The sequence below is a fragment of the Dromiciops gliroides genome, chromosome 5, assembly GCF_019393635.1.
Source record: "Dromiciops gliroides isolate mDroGli1 chromosome 5, mDroGli1.pri, whole genome shotgun sequence".
NCBI classification, from domain to species: Eukaryota; Metazoa; Chordata; class Mammalia; order Microbiotheria; family Microbiotheriidae; genus Dromiciops; species Dromiciops gliroides.
In genome coordinates this window covers 160,138,619-160,146,511 of record NC_057865.1, presented here as the reverse complement: position 1 = coordinate 160,146,511, position 7,893 = coordinate 160,138,619, and the positions used below count along the sequence as shown (strand labels likewise).

Below are 7,893 nucleotides of genomic sequence, written 5' to 3'. Positions count from 1 at the left end.
GAAAGAAAAATTTCCCCATTCTTCTTCTCCCTTTCTCTTTCTCCCAGTACATCCTTCTTCCTCACCCCTTTTTTTTCTTTTTCTAGAGATCATTAAAAAATAATTGACTCATATTTATGCTCCAACTGCACCAATAGAGTTTTTAGGAGTTAGTTATATGAATCAGCTTCCCACATAGAAATATAAACAGTTTAACTTTACTGAGTCTCTTAAGATTACTCTTTCATTTTTACCTTTTTGTTTCTCTTATATTCAAATGTCAAATTTTCTATTCAACTCTGATCTTTTCATAAGGAATTCTTGAAAGTCCCATATTTCATTACATTTTTACACTCAGTTTTGCAGTATAGGTTATTGTTGATTGTAATCTTATATTCTAAGGTCTCTACTCCTTTAAAATAGAAGTTGTTACAAGAAACCATTCTTTCAGACTATTTGCAGTATTTTATTCTTGAACTTGTAGCTCTAAAATTTGGTTGTAATATTCCTGGGTGTTTTCATTCTGGGACATCTTTCAGGATATGATTGGTGGATTCATTCAACTTCTATATTACCCCCGGTTCTAAGATATTGAAACAGTTTTCCTTGATGATTTCTTCATATATATATATGTGTGTGTGTGTGTGTGTGTGTGTGTTCCTTTTTTATCATTATATTCAGGTACTTCAGTAATTTTTAAATTATCTCTCATATCTATTTTCCAGGTCAATTATCTGTCATAAGATATTTCACATTTTCTCCTAATTTTTCATTCTTTAGACTTTGTTTGAGTGTTTCTTTTTGTCTCAGGGAATCATTAGCTTATACTTTGTCAAATATTATTGTTAAAGAATGGTTTTCTTGGGGCGGCTAGGTGGCGCAGTGGAAAGAGCACCGGCCCTGGAGTCAGGAGTACCTGAGTTCAAAATCCGGCCTCAGACACTTAACACTTACTAGCTGTGTGACCCTGGGTAAGTCACTTAACCCCAATTGCCTCACTTAAAAAAAAAAAAAAGAATGGTTTTCTTCATTGAGCTTTTGTATCTCTTTTACATTTGGTGTATTCTGCCTTTTAAGGAGCTCTTTTCTGCAGTGAATTTTTGTGTCTCTTTTGACCACTTCACTAATTCTGTTTTTCAAGTTTGCCATCTTCACTCTACCCCCCTCAAGGAATATTGAATGAATTTAAGTTATACATGGAAAACGCAGTGATGAAGGAGAATTTCTGAGACAGCATTTTGAATGGAATAGTGTTTTTATAACCAATAAACAGCAAGTAAAGTGGAACACTTACAGTCTCTGTACCTTTCTGTAAATTACATATGTATATATGTGGTGTAAAATAGTAGAACATTTTCAAAAGTACAATGGGAAATCATGTATGAACACAAATTAAATATAAATTGTGTCTGTCTGGCATGCTCATACACTCTTTTTTGGGGGTGAGGGGGTGAGGCAATTAGGGTTAAGTGACTTGCCCAGGGTCACACAGCTAGTAAGTGTTAAGTGTCTGAGGCTGCATTTGAACTCAGGTCCTCCTGACTCCAGGGCCGGTGCTCTATCCATTGCACCACCTAGCTGCCCCGATGCTCATACACTCTTGCTAGAACGATGAATGAATATTTTTTTTCTGAAACATTATTGGAATTAACCCAGAGTGATTATAATGTCATACTTTATTTTTTTAGTTAGGTACCTGGGGTTAAGTGACTTGCCCAGGGTAACACAGCTAGTAAGGGTTAAGTGTCTGAGGCCAGATTTGAACTCAGGTATTCCTGACTCCAGGGCTGGTGCTCTATCCACTGCACCATCTAGCTGCCCCTAATGTCATACTTTTTGATCCCGATATCTTAGTGCTAGGAAATTTTAGCACCAATGCAATGACAAATAAATAAACAAACTTTTCATGGTACCAGAGAACTAGAAACAAATCAGGTATCCTTCAATTTTCAATTCAGGAATATCCAAAAATAATATGTAACATGAATGTAAGGAAATAACAAATATGATAACTTTAGTGAAATATTACTAAACATTTGAAATGATACAAAATGAAGTAAGCATATCTGAAAAATACTATTCTTAATGAATAAAAAAATAGAAAAAATTAAATTAAATTGAATAATATGGAATTCTAGTAACCAAGTCTGGCATATGGAATATCTGAGAAAATGAACCTCCCTCCATTCATTTCAGGGGCAGGAACTATAGGTATGGAATGTTGTTAGGTATGATGGATATGTTGACTGGGTTTCTTGAACTTTTTTTGGTATTTTTACTGTTATAAGAAAAAACACAGTGTATTAGATGGAGGCATGGATTGGGAAATGAATGCAGTATATAAACAAAATCCATGAATATATAATTAAAAGTGTACCTGTAACAGTCATATTTTCATCAATCATGTCTTTTCATAAGTTTAAATTAATTTCATAAAGGCTTTAGAGTTGAGAAAGTAGACACATGAGATTTATTTTTTTTTATTTTGTAATTTTTTCCAGTAATAAACATATTTCCTTTAAAATCAGTTGTCATTGGGGTAACTAGGTAGTGCAGTGGATAAAGCACTGGCCCTGGATTCAGGAGGTCCTGAGTTCAAATCTCGGCTTGGACACTTGATACTTACTAGCTGTGTGACCCTGGGCAAGTCACTTAGCCCTCATTACCCACCCCCCCCAAAAAAAAAGAGCAAATAAAATAAATTGTCATCTTTCAAATATTTTGAAATTGATTGCTTCATGTCCTCAACATTTTGTCACATTCCACATGCGCCATTTTTGTATAATTTTTATGCTCAATATGGTGGAGCTCTCCTCTCTGTGTTTGTCTTCTTAAATAGTTCAACCTCCTCATGCAGAAATCCATATATAAGGACTTTAGTGTCATTAATGGAGGAAATATCTGGTTCTATTATCACGACAGTTATTTTCTGGTTTTCCCCTGATCTGTTGCTTTTCCAGTTATATCCTTTACTGTTCTGCAGATAATCTCACTTAATTGAATTTATTAGCAAAGTTTCTATCACTCCCACCCCTTTAAATAACACCATAGGTACACAAATTTAGAGCTGAAAGGGATTTTAATAATGTTCATCTGTTCCTTGTCCCTCATTTTAGAAATGAAGAACCTGATGTCCATATAGGTTTTGGTGATTTGTCCAAGGTCACTAAGATAGTAAGTAGAACTTCACGAGATTATATGCATTGCTTTCCCTATTTTTCAGTAAGATTTTACAAATGTATATTCTAAACTGGTATTTCTCTTGGCTGCCATATCTCTGATAAAAAAAAGATGACATAATTCACGAATGGCAATTTTTGGGCTCTTTTGGCGCATCCATTCTGGTTATTTACTGCGCATCTTTTGAGTTTATTTAAATACACTTAACCCTAGTCTTCCAATACAGCCCTTAAGATAATATTTTAATGTTAAGCATAGTTCTATTAAGAACTACTTATGGGGCAGCTAGGTGGTGCAGTGGATAAAGCACTGTCCCTGGATTCAGAAGGACCTGAGTTCAAATCCAGCCTCAGACACTTGACACTTACTAGCTGTGTGACCCTGGGCAAGTCACTTAACCCCAATCGCCTCACCAAAACAAAACAAAACAAAAAAAGAACTACTTATAGATTCTGGATGCATAGTTTTGTGTAAAAGGAAATGCAATGAAATTATACATTCTAATGAACATCAATTTGAAAGCAGAATGTCATCTGGATCCTAAATAACATTGAAGGAATTTCCACTCAATGGGGAAGCTTCAGATTTTGCACAAGAATAAAAATTATGACAATTTTATTAAGAGCCTGATCACCAAGTCCCTGTAGTGGGAGTTTTATATTGTGGCATGATCACAAACATCACACTACTGTTTGTGAGAGCATAGCAACAGGATACTAAGGAATATATCTTATTTCAGAAACAATGGTGAGGCCTCTAGGCAGCCCTGTGCAGTGTAGAGAGGCTGGTCACTGCTGCTCCAGAGGAATTCCACATCTGCCATCCTGTGCAGTATTCTATGACTCACAGCTCTTACACTTCATTCCTAATATGTGGAACTGGATTGTAGAGCGGGCACTGCAATCATCATAGAGAATTTTCACAGTCCTATTCTGATATTCTGTTGGTATTGGAGTTTGTGCAATTTCATTATCCAACTGTCGCCAATAGTAAATCATATCTAGAGCAGAGTGCATACATAATGGACACCTGTAGCCTTCTTTTAACACTGCTTCGTAACATGTTCTGTGTAGAAGATGCCCACACAGCAAGACATGAGCAACAACCCGGGATGTGTTGATGTCCTCCAAACATATGGGACAATCCTGCCTCCTGACATTCTCAATGCACTTGTGATGTCCTCGGGGACTCAAGGATAGACATAGGTTACATTTCAAACAGTGAAAAAAGTCCTCCTTCAGACCAATGCTACAAATCTCACACTTCTCACAATGGTATGTTCTTTGTCAAATAGGTGGCATATGTTGCAATAAAATTCTCCCAACACAGTGCCGCATTCTTCACAAGTTTGTTGAACATTCTGAAGGTTTCCATACATTGTACAATGTACTTTTTTGACTTTAAACGAATTCAGGGGATGATCTTCATTGTTATCATGGCATAAGTGGCAGATGTAAAGTTTACCACAGCAAGGAGCCTTGAGGGAGCATCTGCCGTTGTAGTGCTCGCAACCTCGGCTCCGTGGTCCATGGCTCCTGCTGCCATCTTTGCCGTCGACTGTCCCCACTGCTGTCGCCATCTCCTTTCCTCTTTCTCCTCCTGCCCAGCACCAAGACCAAGCTGTAGTCAGAGCCCGTGTCAAAGATTAGCCAAGGCCGCTCTAGGCCACCGCGGCCTCTATGGCCCAGCAACTCAGTTGCAGCGAGCAGAGGCGCTGTGGGCACGTGACCTACTGTGCATCTTTTAAACTTCCTTAGAAAATGGTGAAAATTGATGCTCATTTTTGTTCTCTTATATACTTCACATTGTTAAACATCAGAAATTTGTTTGAATAAGTCTGATTGAAATTGTTTCAATTTTATCTTCTTACTTTTTCTTTTTTCTAACATTTTGTAATTTGTTTCTAACATTTTTCTAACTTATTACTGCTATGTGATCCTTGCTTTAATAAATCACTTATCTGAATCCATAGATGACTGATTCATAAATATTTCCTGCAATGATAATCAATTATTTCCTATCTGTTAAATGCAGATCATTTCAGCTTGTATAATGTTACTTGACTCTTGTCATGACCAACACTTCCTGACTTTTTCTTTGGAGAAAGTATTTGAATTCATGATTCAGTATATTTGAATTTGACATTCTTTCTACCATTCGAATAAATACACACAAGAGCAAAGATTATGAGATTTAAAATAGCTTTTCTCTGTGGAAAAGTAGACTGTGAAGTAGCTGTGTAGTATGACTACTGGACACAGATAAAAATTGGAAGACCAGTTTCTTGTGCCCTTATATGGTTTTTTTTTACATATAAAGAATTCATACAATTACAAACTATTGAGAGCATATAAGGAATGATTTTGGTATATGAGGCTTTTTTTTAAATGAAAGAAGAACCTTGAATGTATATAAAAAGATATTCTAGAGTTAGCATTCTCAAAACTTATCCAAACTAAAAAATCCCAAACATGGCAATTTAATATATTCCAGATAATAATATTAGGAGCTTTGGTACTGCTTTATGATACTGTAAGAGTCAGTGAGGAAAAAGTCTCAAAAACAATTCAGAAGCCCAATGTGGTTTGAATGCTCATTCTACAAATTCTTTTCTTTGAGTTGGCATAGCCATTGTGATCAGTTGAGATAATATCACTAAGATCTTTGAAACTGATCTCTCTTCAGAAATATTGGAATATTGCATGCAAGATCCTTGACTCTGAAAGGTACTTTTCTTGCTAGTCCAACATATTTTTCACTACATGAACAATTAGGGCCCAATGAAAAGCTTATCTCTTTTTTCTGACATTTTTTTTTTCCTGTAGGCAGACTTAAAAAGAAGGCATGCATATAATGATAAGGAAATGGATGACTAGGGATACCCAACATTTTGGGTGTATACTGTTCACTCAGAAATAATTAGGCATATATTTACTCTTCTATTGAACTTGGACAAAGTTCATATTAACAAATTTATATACTTTAGATATTTGTATACTTACATAGGTGATGTTTCACAAGTCCTAGAGTGCTAGGAAAACAGTATTGTCAACTCCAAAGAACGTTAGATTTTGAGTCAGAAGACTTGGGTTTGAATGATAGCCTTGCCATTCAGCAGCTTGGTGACTGTGAACAAGTCACTAAACCATTATGATTCTTAGTATTTCCATATGTTATATGTTATGCCTACTACACAGGGATATAATAAAAAATTTTGTAAAGGAGTCAGTGTGGCATTGTAGAGAAGCATTACATTTGGAATACCTGAGTTTGATGTGTGTGTGTGTGTGTGTGTTTTAATAAAGATTATAACAGATCAGATAGTGTATAAAGTTCTGGATTTGTAATCAGCAAGACCCAAGTTTGAAGCTCATCTCAAATCTTTATGAGCTGTGCAACCCAGTATAAGCCATTTAACCTTTCTGGGCCTGTTTCCTTATATGTGAAATGGGAATAATAATGGCACCCATTTCATAGAATATTTGTGAGGATCAAATGAGATAATTTGTGTAAAGTTTGTTCCAAACTGAAAGCACTATGCAAATACTAGATATTATTAATATTTTTGTTAATTGAGTATTGTTATAAATAAAAGACTCTGAAAAAAAGAAAGAAAGAAAAAAGGTGCAGTTGGTGGTGCAGTAGATAAAGTACTGGCCCTGGATTTAGGAGGACCTGAGTTCAAATCTACCTCAGACACTTGACACTTACTAGCTGTGTGACTCTGGGTAAGTCACTGAACCCCAATTGCCTCACCAAAAAGAAAGGAAAACAAAAATGCACTTTGTAAAGCTTAAGGCAATATGCATGAGTATGTCATCATTATTATTGATAACTATAAGGCATTACCCAGTAAGTTATTTAATTAAACTCAGAAAAATACATATTAAGGACCTACTGTGCAAGTTACTGGGTATATAAGGGTAGAAATGAAATAGTCTCTATTCTCAAGAAACCTACATTTCTATGTTTAGGGAGAAAGATTTGACTTGTATACAAATAAGTATATTTCAAAGCACTTAAAGTTGAAGTAAAGAAGAAATACAGCGGAATTGCTTTGGGAATATTTGAAGGAGATAACGCCTTCAACTGAGAGGATCACAGAAGAAAGGTTTATACTATAGAGAAAGATATGGATTCTAAAAGGCAGAGAAAAGGAAAGTATATTTTAAGTATGGCAAATAGCATGTAAAAATATAGAGTTAGGAAATAAGTTAATAGTTCAGCTTGACTGAAACATGAAGTATGCTAATATGATACATGGCTTACAAAACACATTGGAGAACATTATATAACAGGTTAATGAATTCATATTCTTTCCTAGATAAAATAGAGGAGGCCTAAAGGTTTTAGATCTGGATAGCAAAATTATTAGACCTATGTCTTAGGAAGATTTTTAATAGTAATACTGAAGATAAATATGATAGAAGAAAGATTGGAGACAGAAAAACCAATTAGCATGCTATTTCAAAAATCTAGACAAGTGGGGATGGTGAGGGTATGAACTACTTTTGTTTTGTGTGAATGGAGAAAAGATCAGAATGGATATGAGATTTGCTGAAATAGAATCAAAATTTTGCAAATGAGGAAATATAGTGGAGAGAGTAAAAGAAATGGAAACATTAAGATCATGCTGAAATTTTGAATGTGTCCTGTTGAACTGCTATATTATTCTTTGCTACACAATGGTTCTATATTTTGTTCCTTGCTCTGTCTGAAACCACTTCAAAATAA

The 7,893-nt window shown here is 35.2% G+C and overlaps 1 pseudogene; it reads right to left on the bottom strand.

The window, feature by feature from the left end:
- Nucleotides 1-3,947: 3,947 nt before the first annotated feature.
- On the bottom strand, nucleotides 3,948-4,738 carry LOC122729929 (annotated as a pseudogene).
- Nucleotides 4,739-7,893: the final 3,155 nt, after the last annotated feature.